Raw genomic sequence first — 14513 nt, forward strand, 5'->3', positions numbered from 1 at the left:
CCTTCTGAGATAGACGCCCTCTCGAGCAGATCCTTCAGCTCCCCCGGTCGTACACCAGTTGGTGCCGAACTCTCCGGCCCTGCCGGACTCGGGGATACCCTCAGCGACGACACCTAAGGGTCGTCCGCCCCGCCTGACGGTGCGGCAGATGGAGGCGTCTCGCTCTCCATCATCTCCGGATGAAGGTCCCCCGAAGACGAGCTCAGCTGAGAAGGACGGAGATCCGAACTACAAGGTAAAAACTTTGGTTATCCTCAGAAGCAAAAATAGGGATGTCCCTTATTACAAAACTCCCCTTTTTCTACTTACGGCTCGCTGGAGGGCTGATTCCTTAGGGGAGATAGTGCGGCCGGGGCTTCCCCAGGCGCAGGACCCTCTGGTGAAGATTTCTTCCCCCGCTTTGAGGCCTTGGCCTCCGGGTCTTCGGAAGCGGTCCTCTTCTCCCCCTGGAAGGAGGGATTCTCGATCCCCCCTTTCTCGAAAGCCTCCTTGGTAGAGGCGGTAGTTTCTCTGTTTTCCCCTTCGCCTTCCTCTGAAGGCGCAACCTCCAGCATCTTGACCAACACGGGATCCGGCGCGGTCTTCGGGAGGGGGGCCGGACACCGTATCAGTTTCGCTTGCGCTATCCACTCCTGTTCAAAGGATGATTGGTTAAAAGGAAAATCCAAGATATGCAAACGAACGGTATGTCCGGACATAGGGCTACTTACTTGAGTATCCGGGCGATTGCAGCTTAGGCCGGCGTCCTCGGTCAATTCCGGACACACCTCTTGTGATCCGAAGAACAATTTGTACATCTCCATGGGTGTCGTACCCATGAAGTGTTGGAGAGCTCGTGGTCCCTCCGGATTGAATTCCCACAGGCGGAGAGGGCGACGTTTGCAGGGCAGAAGACGCCTAATCAGCATAACCTGCGTCACCACAACCAGATTGATCTCCCTCTCTTGGAGGTCTCGAATCCGGCCCTGCAATAGGGGTACGTCCGTGGGCGGCCCCCAGTCAAGCCCTTTGCTGACCCATGACGTCAGCCGCTGTGGAGGACCCGGGTGAAAGACGGGCGGCGGCCTCTGCCTGCTGCCCTGGGAGTGGTAATATAGAACCACTCTTGTTGCCACAAGCCGAGCTCCTCCTGAAAAGAGCCCTCGAGCCATGGAGCATCGGCCCTCTTGCTTATGACCGCCCCACCGCACTCTACTTGATGCCCCTCAATCATCTTCGGCTCCACGTTGAAGGTTTTGAGCCACAAACCGAAGTGAGGGGTAGTGCGGAGGAAGGCTTCGCAGACGACAATAAACGATGAGATATGGAGGATGGACTCAGGAGCCAAGTCATGGAATTCCAGCCCATAGTAAAACATGAGCCATCTCACAAAAGGATCCATTCGGAAGCCTAAACCCCGACGGAGGTGGGACACGAACACGACGCTCTCGCCGGGCGAGTAGGAATGACTTGCCCTTTGGCAGGCAACCTATGCGAAATCTCGTAGGTCAGGTACCTGGCTTCTCTCAGCTTTAGCACGTCCTCTTCCGTGACGGAGGAGGGCATCCACCGGCCCTGTAGGTCGGAGCCGGACATTGCTGAAGGTCCGAGGCGCTCAAATCTGGAGCTCTGGGTGTTGGAACTCGGGGCGAGGGGCAGATTCGATTGAGGATTGAAGAAAAGAAACGAGCCTTGGTCTCATTATAAAGAGGGAGAATACCAAGAGCCGTCCCCGTGGCCATTTTGAACTCACCTTCGATGGAGGAGGCGTGGCAACGGGCACGGTTGGGTTACCCACGTCCGTATTGATGGGAATCCCGGAATAAGGGGGACACGATCTCTGCTTCGACAAGACGTGCCAAGGAAACCGCTTCGCTAAACGCGCTGAGGTGGTATAATAAAAATGATTCAAGTAAAGGCTTGGTAGTGGTGTGACGTCACGCCACAGAATACGTCAGCAGATTGAACTGGTGTACATATTATTCTCTCTACGGTGGTATGTGGAATTTATTTTGCAGAGCCAGACACTATCCTGGTGTTCGCAATCTTCTATGGATTATTCGGAAGAGGAACCCGCCTTGCAATGCCGAAGACAATATGCGCGCCGGACTCGTCGTCATTGAAGCCTGGTTCAGGGGCTACTGAGGGAGTCCTAGACTAGGGGGTGTCCGGATAGCCGAACTACCATCATCGGCTGGACTCCAAGACTATGAAGATACAAGATTGAAGACTTCATCCCGTGTCCGGATGGGACTTTCCTTGGCGTGGAAGGCAAGCTTGGCAATACGGATATGTAGATCTCCTACCATTGTAACCGACTCTGTGTAACCCTAGCCTTCTCCGGAGTCTATATAAACCGGAGGGTTTTAGTCCGTAGGACAACAACAATTACAACAATCATACCATAGGCTAGCTTCTAGGGTTTAGCCTCCTTGATCTCGTGGTAGATCCACTCTTGTACTACACATATCATCGACATCAATCAAGCAGGAGTAGGGTTTTTACCTCCATCGAGAGGGCCCGAACCTGGGTAAAAACATCGTGTCCCTTGTCTCCTGTTACCATCCGCCTAGACGCACAGTTCGGGACCCCCTACCCGAGATCCACCGGTTTTGACACCGACAGGGGGCATTGGTGAAGAGTAGTTCTTCGCTTCTGAAGTTGCCTGGGGGGCCGAATGCCACCTCCAGTACGAGGGAGCCCCTGCAGCGGGCTTCAACGCCTGGTATCACCCCTTCAAATGTGGTGTTACTTTGGCTGATTCTGGATGGGTCTATCCCCATCCTGCAGATAGTGTCCTGGTATATTAGATTAAGACTACTGCCCCCGTCCATGAGGACGCGAGTGAGATGGTATCCGTCGATTATTGGATCAAGCACCAAGGCAGCTGATCCTCCGTGCCGCATACTGGTTGGGTGGTCCCTGTGATCGAAGGTGATCGGGCAGGCCAACCAGTGGTTAAGTTTGGGGGTGACATGCTCTATAGCGTATGCGTCTCTGAGCGCGCGTACGCGACTTCTCGTGGGTATTTGAGTCGCGTGGATCATGTTTACTGTTTTTACCTATGGTGGGAATTTTTTTTGTCCTCCAGTGTTCGGCTGGCGAGGCTCATCCTCATCTTCACTTGGTGTTTCCCTTCCCTTGTGTTCGGCATTTAATTTGCCAGCCTACTTAAAGACCCAACATTCTCTATGAGTGTTGTTCGCAGGTTTTTGGGGGTGCCATAAATTTGGCACAGTCTGTCCAGGACTTTGTTCAGGCCGGACGGTCCCTCTTTGCTGCTTTAAATGGCTTCTTTTGTTGACCGGGTCGAGAGCCCCTGAATCCAGCGTTGACCGTTGTGTTGTACGGACTTTCTTCCTTGTTTCGACATTTGTTTTTATTGCGCCGTGGCTTCCCGTTGCCATCCCTTATTTCGGATGTACTTGGGTCGCTGGTGCCTCTATGGGCCAACCAGCTGTCTTCACCCGTGCAAAAGCGGGTCATAAGGCTTGTTGAGGCTGCCATTGTCCTCGGCTTTTCTTGGCCGAGGTGTCTGGCGAGCCACTCATCCCGGATACTGTGCTTGAAGGCCGCTAGGGCTTTGACATCCGGACAGTCGACAATTTGATTCTTCTTAGTGAGGAATCTGTTCCAAAGCTTGCGGGCGGACTCTCCGGGCTGTTGAATTATGTGGCTTAAATGATCCGCGTTCGGAGGTCGGACATAGGTCCCTTGAAAATTGGCCCTGAAAGCATCCTCGAGTTCCTCCCAACTTCCGATTGAATTTTTGGGGAGGCTTTTCAACCAGTGCCGAGCTGGTCCCTTCAACTTGAGGGGAAGGTATTTGATGGCGTGGAGGTCGTCCCCACGAGCCATGTGGATATGCAGGATAAAATCCTCAATCCAGACCCCGGGGTCTGTCATTCCATCATATGCCTCTATGTTCACAGGTTTAAAACCCTGTGGAAATTCATGGTCCAATACCTCTTCGGTGAAGCACATAGGGTGAGCAGCCCCTCTGTATCTGGACATGTTGTGGCATGCCGTCAGCTGTTGTTGTGTCCGATGCTGATTCCGAACTAGTATTCGATCAGTCTGATCGTTTTGGTGACCATAGTCCTGCGCCGGGGCGTGTCCTCTAGATCCGTAGATGGACCTCGTCGTGTCGGCCTTTTTATCCAGGAGCTCATGTAAATCATGTGCGGCGTCAGTAGCTGCTCTATTACGGTTATGAAGTGGTTGGTCCGGCCTACTAGCCGTATTGTTCTTCGGTGGAATGGCCTCGTCGTCGAATTCTGGCAGCATCTTGCGCTTTGGGTAGCTCTTTGTGTGGCGATCGTCGCCATATTTTTCTTTAGTGTCTAGCACTTTATTCCATCTGCGATTGAGCGTTTGCTGTGCGGCTTTAAGCCTTTGCTTCTGTTTCTTTAGACTTTTCGCAGTGGCCATAAGCCTTATGTGGAGGTTATCTCGTTCCGAACGTGTTTCCGGGATGATGAATGCGTCGTCGTCCGGACTGTGCTCTTGTCCCGGGGTAGTTTGATGAGTTCGTCCCTCGGGATCACTGTGATTGGGCGTCTGCTACGGGCTATGTTCGGTGTGACCTGGCTCATCCTGCTCCATCGCTAGGTCCATATGGTCGTTGTTGCCTTTGGAGTTGACTGGGGTGTCGATCTTTCTAGCGCTGTTATCGCTATTTTTGCTGTGGCCGGACTTAGAGCGGCGTCTGCGCCGTTGTTTTGGCTTTTCTCCAGGGGTTTTATCCTCCGTTTTATCGCCATCGTCCTCCTTAGGCGTATCCACCATGTATATATATCATAAGATGAGGTGGCAGTCCAGCGCCCCGTGGGTGGTGGTTCTGAATTGTCTCCTGCGCCGACGTCCATACCGTCGGTGTCATCAGAGTCGAAGTCAAGCATGTCTGTTACATCGTCGACAGTGGCTATGAATTGGGTGGTGGGTGGGCAACGAATTTCTTCGCCATCTTCTTCCCCCTTGAGCCGGACATAGTTCGGCCAAGAGTCTTCTGACAAAGAGAGACTTTAGTGAGCTCAACATGTCGCCAAAGGGCGAGTGCTGGAAGATATCCGCAGCAGCAAATTCCATTACCGGAGCCCAGCCAGAATCGGCGGGCTCGGGGGCGCGCTATCTGGGACCTACAACCGGACATGAGTCCAGGGGTCTAGAGACACAAGCTTCCTTGGGGGTGAAGTCTGTGTTCGGCTCTTCCGCTGATGAGTGTGCGGCTTCCGTGGCGGGGTCCATCCACCCATCCTCGGACGACGCAATCTGCCCCAGATTTAGGCCCGGGGCTCCTGTAGGTGCGATATCCCGGGTATTGTCCGACAATAGGTCTAAGCCATGCCCATCGTGACTATTCGACGCTCCTAGCGTAGGCCCAAATCCGTCGAAGATCAAGTCTCCGTGGATATCGGCCGTGTAGTTCAAGTTTCCGAACCTGACCTGATGGCCAGGGGCGTAGCTGTCGATTTGCTCCAGATGGCCGAGCGAATTGGCCCGCAGTGCGAAGCCGCCGAACACGAAGATCCGTCCGGGGAGAAAAGTCTCACCCTGGACCACTTTGTTGTTGATGATTGAAGGAGCCATCGAGCCTTGAAGTGACGACACAGAGGAAGTCTCGAAGAAAGCACCAATGTCGGTGTCAAAACTGACGGATCTCGGGTAGGGGGTCCCGATATGTGCGTCTAATGCTAATGGTAACAGGAGGCAAGGGACACGATGTTTTACCCAGGTTCGTGCCCTCTCGATGGAGGTAAAACCCTACTTCCTGGTTCATTGATCTTGATGATATGAGTATTACAAGAGTTGATCTACCACGAGATCGTAGAGGCTAAACCCTAGAAGCTAGCCTATGATGATTATGATTGTGTCTCTAAGGACTAAACCCTCCGATTTATATAGACACCGGAGGGGGGCTAGGGTTTACACAGAGTCGGTTACAAAGAAGGAAATCAATTATCCGGATCGCCAAGCTTGTCTTCCACGCAAAGGAGAGTCCCATCCGGACACAGGACGAAATCTTGAGTCTTGTATCTTCACAGTCCAACAGTCCGGCCAAAGTATATAGTCCGGCTGTCCGGATACCCCCTAATCCAGGACTCCCTCAGCTATCATTAGCCAGGTAAGGTAATACGAAAGCAACATTGACACAATGAATGGATGGGCAACCAGAGCAGCACAACAATTCAGTAATGTGCATGATATGAGATAGTACACTCATGCAACTCAGTATGCAAAACTACCAGACAGTTTTCCTTAAAAAAATCAACATTGTCGCCTTTAACATTTTGCTACAACTAATTTTAGATCAGATAAAGGTTGGATTCATGCGGATTAACAAAATACATGCTGATGTAAAAATATAGTGATATACAACAGGTACTTACATCATCATTGGAGCATAGAGAATTCCCGCAAGATACTTTCCTCGAATATGATCCCAATGGAGGAAGTCTTCTATCGTTTAACCTTATTTTCTAAAAGAGAGATGGGTAAGAAACATGTAGAAAATATGATCAGAATGCTCTAAAATTTCATGATGTAAGGATATGCACACGCTTCTTAGAATGGAGTTGACATATTTTTGCTGGACTGGAGCGGACTAGTTCTTTGTCCACTGGAATCTGCTTATTATCAGTGGGAGTTGGGTTTCTCTGTGCTGGAGCAGTATCTATGAAAACTGGAGTTGGTCTATTATTTCCTGGCGTTTGGATCTTTTGCAAAGACCTGGTTTGTAACCCTTCAGATTCTAACATAGCCGTCTTCCCCTTGCATGCCTTATATAAAAGAATGGTGCTTCAGTTATAAAACATGCTACAATAGAGATGGAATAGGCACTGAAGAATAGAAAGGCATGACATATTGACATGTATTCCCTCCATCCAGAACTAAATGGATGGGTCTAGGCGTATTTCAGTTCTAGATACATCCAGTTTTATCCATTTCTGCGACATGTAATCCGGACGGAGGGAGTATGATGTAAGAGCTAGGGATACGACAAGACAACAATGTAAAAAACACTACTTGAATGTAAAACTATATGCTAGCGGAATACATATAGAAAAGCACTGAGGCAACATATGCGTGTATGATTGGGAAACTAAGATGATTGCAAGAGACCACTAGAACAACACTTCAATGTAAAAAAAAGAACATGATATGACTCTATATGAATGCTTCTGGCGGTGTACCAGGATGTTCAATGATCTAGCGTAGCAATGACATCAAAAAACGGACAAGCCATGTAAACATCATGCTAGCTATCTTACGATCATGCAAAGCAATATGACAATGAATGCTCAAGTCATGCATATGATGATGATGATGAAAGTTGCATGGCAATATATCTCGGAATGGATATGGAAATGCCATGATAGGTAGGTATGGTGGCTGTTTTGAGGAAGATATAAGGAGGCTTATGTGTGATAGAGCGTATCATATCATGTGGTTTGGATGCACCGGCGAAGTTTGCACCAACTCTCGAGGTGAGAAAGAGCAATGCACGGCACCGAAGAGGCTAGCAATGATGGAAAGGAAAAAGTGCGTATAATCCATGGACTCAACATTAGTCATAAAGAACTCACATACTTATTGCAAAAATTTATTAGCCCTTGAAACAAAGTACTACGCACATGCTCCTAGGGGGGAGGTTGGTAGGAGTTAACCATCGCGCGCCCCGACCTTCACACAAAGATAAACAATCAAAATAGAATGCGTGCCAATTTGGTTACATAGTTAGTAGACCATACGTGCATGCTTCGGGAATCACAAACCTTAACACCAACATCCTTACTAAACACAACCATCTACTAGTACCTCCCACATATTATCACCTCTATATCGCAAAAGTATTGCAAGGAATCAAACATATCATATTCAGTGATCTACAAGTTTTATGTAGGATTTTATGACTAACCATGTGAATGACCAACTCCTGTCATCTCTCTAAATAGATATAAGTGAAGCAAGAGAGTTTAATTCTTTCTACCGAAGATATGCCCATGCTCTAACAAATATAAGTGAAGCAAAATAGCATTCTACAAATGGCGGTTTTCTATGTGAAGAGAAACATGCAATCCAAACTTCAAATGATATAAGTGAAGCACATGAAGCATTCTATAAAGCCATACTCAAAAGATATAAGTGAAGTGAAATGAGCATTCTATAAATCAACCAAGAACTATCTCATACCAGCATGGTGCATAAAAGAAAAATGAAAACTAAATGCAAAAGACGCTCCAAGACTTGCACATATCGCATGAACGAAACGAATCCGAAAACATACCGATACTTGGTGAAGAAAGAGGGGATGCCTTCCGGGGCATCCCCAAGCTTAGACACTTGAGTCTCCTTGAATATTTACTTGGGGTGCCTTGGGCATCACCAAGCTTGAGCTCTTGCCTCTCTTCCTTTTCTCATATCGAGACCTCCTCGATTAGACACTTCATCCACACAAAACTTCAACAGAAAACTCGGTAAGATCCGTTAGTATAATAAAGCAAATCACTACTCTAAGTACTGTAGCAAAACAATTCATATTTTGTATTTGCATTGTTTCTACTGTAATATAACTTTTTCATGGCTTAATCCACTGATATAAATTGATAGATTCATTAAAACAAGCAAACTATGCATCAAAAACAGAATCTGTCAAAAACAGAACAGTCTGTAGCAATCTGAACATTCACCATACTTCTGGTACCCCAAAAATTCTACCCAAATTAGAAAAATAAAAAAGTTGTGCAGAAAGACAGTGCAAAAAGAATCAGAACCGTTTGATGTTCCAGTTAAAAATGTAAAATGGCGTACTACAGCCAAAATTTCTGTCCTGCACCATACAAACCAACAAGCATTGTAAACATCCTAAAGGCAAACCTTAGCACATTATTTTTATAATACAATGGAATTATACAAGGGGATAATTATTTTCGTTGAAAAGTTTCTGTAAGCAGGATTCACAAAGTTTACCTGACCAACTCTCTGGAAAGCTTATTACCAAAATTGGTCTCACCGAGTTTGTGTAATCGGTTTCACCGAGGTTACGTTATGCCCTAACCCTAACCATATCGGTCCTACCGAGTTGCATGTCGGTCCCACCAAAAATCCTAACAGTCACTAGGTTTACTAAATCGGTCCGACCGAGTTTGTTGATTCGGTCCCACCGAGTTTGGTAAATTGTGTGTAACGGTTAGATTTTGTGTGGAGGCTATATATAGCCCTCCACCTCCTCTTCATTCGTGCAGAGAGCCATCAGAACAAACTTACACTTCCAACTTACCATTTCTGAGAGAGAACCACCTACTCATGTGTTGAGGCCAAGATATTCCATTCCTACCATATGAATCTTGATCTCTAGCCTTCCCCAAGTTGCTTTCCACTCAAATCTTCTTTCCACCAGATCCAAATCCCATTAGAGAGAGTTGAGTGTTGGGGAGACTATCATTTGAAGCACAAGATCAAGGAGTTTATCAGCAACGCACCATTTGTAACTTCTTGGAGAGTGGTGTCTCCTAGATTGGCTAGGTGTCACTTGGGAGCCTCCGACAAGATTTTGGAGTTGAACCAAGGAGTTTGTAAGGGCAAGGAGATTGCCTACTTCGTGAAGATCTACCGCCAGTGAGGCAAGTCCTTCGTGGGCGATGGCCATGGTGGGATAGACACGGTTTCTTCTTCGTGGAACCTTCGTGGGTGGAGCCCTCCGTGGACTCGCGCAACCGTTACCCTTAGTGGGTTGAAGTCTCCATCAACGTGGATGTACGATAGCACCACCTATCAGAACCACGCCAAAAACATCCATGTCTCCAATTGCGTTTGAATCCTCCAAACCCTTCCCTTTACATTCTTGCTAGTTGCATGCTTTAATTTCTGCTTCTCATATACTCTTTGCATGCTAGCTTGAATTGTGTGAAGATTGCTTGACTTGTCTAAAGATAGCTAAAATCTGCCAAAGTCTAAAATTGGGAAAAGGTTAAGTTTTTAATTGGTCAAGTAGTCTAATCACCCCTCCTCTAGACATACTTCAAGGTCCTACAAGTGGTATCAGAGCTTTGGTCTCCATTTGCTTTGATTTCCATAGCTTTTGGTGGTCATAGCCTTGGTTTCACAACCTAGGAGAGTATGGCGTCTAGCGAGGGAAATTATCACCGTAGAGGTCCTTACTTTGATGGTACTAATTTTCCTAGTTGGAAGCATAAGATGAAAATGCATATTCTCGGACATAACCCCGCCGTTTGGGCTATTGTGTGTATTGGCTTGCAAGGTGAATTCTTTGATGGGAGAGCCGAACCGTGAAGCTAGCGCGGAAGAATTGAAGATGCTGCAATACAACGCTCAAGCTTGTGATATCCTATTCAATGGCTTGTGCCCCGAAGAATTCAACAAAATCAGCCGTCTTGAGAATGCAAAGGAAATTTGGGATACTTTGATTGATATGCATGAAGGTACCGACTCCATCAAGGAATCCAAGTTGGATGTGCTCCAAAGTCAGCTTGACAAGTTCAAAATGAAGGATGGTGAAGGTGTCGCTGAAATGTACTCTAGGCTTGCTCTTATCACAAATGAGATTGTCGGCTTAGCGAGTGAAGAGATGACCGACATATTCATCATCAAGAAGATCCTAAGAGCATTGGATGGAAAGTATGATACCGTGTGCACATTGATCCAAATGATTGCAAACTACAAAGATCTCAAGCCAACCGAAGTCATTGGAAGAATTGTTGCTCATGAGATGTCACTGAAGGATAAGGAGGAACTTCACAACAAGTCAAGTGGTGCTTACAAAGCCTCATGTGAAGCCCCCACATCATCAAGTGAGAAACAAACCTTCAATGAATAATTGAGCTTAATGGTGAAGAACTTCAACAAATTCTACAAGAGTAGAAGCAAAGAAAGAAGCTCTAAGTCAAGGTCCTATAATGACAAAAGATCTTCTAGTCGAGAGCGCAATTGCTACAATTGTGGGAGACCCGGACACTACTCCAATGAGTGTACAACACCCTACAAATAAAGAGAAGATTCTCCAAAAATAAGAAGCAAAAGAGAAGAATCACCACCAAGAGAGAGGAGGAGTAGAGATGATCGTTATGAACGAAGACCCTCACGGAGAAGCAAGGATTTGGAAAGGAAGGACAAGTCATCAAGGAGCTACACAAAACGAAGACATCAAGCTCATGTTGGTGAATGGGTATCCGGCTCTGACTCTGACTCCGACAATCACTCCGAGAGAAGCTATCACTCCGACTCCGAATATACTCAAGATGAAGGTGTTGGCGGTCTAGCACTTGTGTCAACCAACTCCTACGACATATTTGACTCACCAAATGAAGGAATTGGAAGATGCTTCATGGCCAAAGGTCCTAAGGTAACACATCCCGAGTATGTTCATTTCAATAGTGATGAAGATGACTTGCTAGGTGATGATGATTTACTTGTTGACAACTCTAGTGATGAATACTATGATGAAACGTCAATTAATCATGCTAATCAAGATAAAACAAATGACAATGATAAGGAGAAGATTGAGCTTCTAACTAAGGAACTAAACACTCTTAAGTTAGCTCATGAAACTATCTTCGAAGATCATCGAGAACTTTAAGGGCTCATGAGAAGTTACGCTTTGAAAAGCTCAATCTTGAGCAAGAGCATGCGTTCTTAAAGGCAATCAATGATGATCTCCGTAAGAAAAGTTCTTCTTACATTGCCAAGCGTTTACTCTTATCTACTTACATGCCTCAAGTCAAGTCTAGTAACAAGAACAAGAAAGATCCTTCCTCTAGTAGTAACAATAATAATGCTAAATCCAATATTGTTGCTTTTATTAGTTCTATTGATTCCACTAATGATTCTCTTAGCCAAGTTACACTTGAGCAAGAAAATAGCTTATTGAAGGGAATTATAGAGAAAGGTGTATACAAGAGCCTTGCCGGGAGTAAGCAATTCGAGGAAATTGTACGCAAGCAAGGAAGGCACCGGAAGAATCAAGGTGTTGGTTTTGAACGAAAGTTCAATGCCAATGGAGTTGTGTGGGAAGAAGATCAATACCCCAAGACGAAGTTTGTACCGCAACAAGAGAAGTATGATCCTACTTCCTTCAAGGGAACACAAGCACAAGATGATCTTCCACCACAGGACCACAAGAACAAGGGCAAGGACAAGCTTCAAGAGGAGATTGATGCATTTGAAGAAGCACCTAAGGCTTTGGTCAAATGGGTTCCCAAGACTACGTCAAGTTCTACTTCATCAAGTACAACTACAACTCCAAGGATTCCCATCAAGATGATGTGGATCCCGAAGAAGAAGAACTAGAGAGTTCTTGAGGGTGACTCCGCCAACATTCTTCACTCATATCATTATGGCAAGGACAAGTGCAATAACCTTCCACATCTTGCACTAGTTCAAGGAGTCACAAACCCTCATGTTGGTAAGGCAAGGGACAAGGTAACCAAATGATTTCATGGACATCATCTTGTGTGTGCATCACTCTATGTCTATGGATATTCTTGTTTGTTCCTTGTGGGACTAACCCATGTAGGTATTGAAAGTGCAACTCACTCCAAAGGATTGCTCCAAATGATCTACATCAACATTGAGCATCCACATCTTCAACACCTACATGAAGTCATCATCCACAAAACCCAAGGTTAGTTCATCCCTCTAAGGGGGGATCTCACATCTAGGGGGAGCTTAACTCTAAGAATTGAGTCAAAGCAACTCTAATAGTGTGAACACATCAATGCATTATGTAAAAGTGGTAACCCCACTTGAGCTTAAACAATGAGTATGACCTATGATCAAATGTTCTCATTTGACTCCTAAGTCAATATACTGATATATAGATGACCTAGTCATCGCCAATTGTTTGATAGATGCTAGAATTGGTTGTGCATGCTTTGCCACATATTTCATTTGCCATTTTATTGTGTGAGCATGTTGAATGCATATTTTACTCATTCGAGGACATCCACTTGTTGCTTTGATTGTTTGGGTTCTTTTTCCTTGGCCAAGTGGATGGACAAGAATGCCTAAGAACCTTCTCTAGCTATCTATGCTTTTTTGTCTCAAACTCTATTCATGCTACATCACAAAATTTGATCAAGTCAGATTCGAACCACTCTGTGTGAGGAGCACTCGGAGTCCCCGATTCATCATAGACTTAAACTTCCAAAACTTCTTTGTGATTCTCGGTCTGACCGATTCCTCCATTTTGGTCCTACCAAAATCACTTAGTCGATCTAGGTTTTCAATCTCGATGCAACCGATTTGAACTTTTCGGTCACACCAAGTTGCTGTAACTATATACAGTTATGCATCTCGGTGCCACCGAGTTGTTCCACTCGGTCACACCGACAGGGTCGGGCTCTATATACTCACGGGCAAAATTTGGAAAACTTTCTCCGAATCTCTTCGCCCGCGCATAGCTCGCTCTGCCTCGAGGGTCTCCGGATCCTCTCCTCGTCGCCAGCCGCCTCCTGTCGCTGGTCTTCGCCGCTCTCAACGGAATTCACCCCCGCCGTTGCCGCCGTAGCGAGTTCATCGCCAAGCTAGGGTATGGACTCGATCACAGTGCTATCCCCGTCCGATTCCTAGCACATTGTGTTCATTATGATTCTTGCCACGATTGAAACACTCCTATCTAGTCAATACAATCCTTAGAATAGACGCGATTTGAAAATTTAGGGTTAGGTTTCCGCCGAAACCATCTCGGACCCACCGGGTTGAAAAACTCTGTCCCACCGATTTGGCTAACGCCATTGCACTAGTAACTCTCGGTCTGACCGAGAATTGCTAATCGGTGTGACCGATTTTAAAACTTTGTGAAACCCTAGCGGTCTCGGTGCCACCGAACTGTGACTCGGTCTGACCGAGTTCACTAGTTTAGGTTCCAAAACTGCTTCGGTATCACCGAGTTTGAAAATCGGTTGATCCGAAATGCTTTCTGTGGAAAACTAAAACTAACTTTTTGAATCATTCTTTTGCAAAAATCTCTGCATTTTGTGATGCTCATCCATTCTATCTCATCTATAACTATTCACAGGGCCAGCAGTCAGTGATTTCAGCATGTCAGACCAAAGTGATAGTCAGAACAAGTGAGAAGAGCACAATCACATAAGTGAGGGCACTAGTCCCTCTAGCACTTCAGATGATGGCAGCAGGAGCACCCCAAGTAATTTGCCTAAAGCTGCCACCAGGACAAGGAAGAAGAGAACCTCAGAATCTGAGGATGAGGATTATATGGCAGAAGAAGATGATGCTACTTCCAAGAAGGTAGTGCTCAAAAAGGAGTATGCCTCAGCAAAGAACACAAAGCCTGGACTCAACAGGAAGGTCCCTGCCAAGAGGACACCTATGGTGAAGGTCAGAGGATCAACTCAAGTACCCGAAAAGACTGATCCCAAAGAGGCACCCGCAAGAAGAATTACCACTTTCAAACCCAAGAAGGTTCCTACTGGAGAAACCATGAAGTTTACCGTTGAGTCAGAGGATGAAGCTGTTGGTCAAGATAAGAAGAAGAAGAGAGCCAGAACCACTACTGC

This window comes from Triticum dicoccoides, chromosome 1B, assembly GCF_002162155.2.
Source record: "Triticum dicoccoides isolate Atlit2015 ecotype Zavitan chromosome 1B, WEW_v2.0, whole genome shotgun sequence".
In the NCBI taxonomy this organism is placed as follows: Eukaryota; Viridiplantae; Streptophyta; class Magnoliopsida; order Poales; family Poaceae; genus Triticum; species Triticum dicoccoides.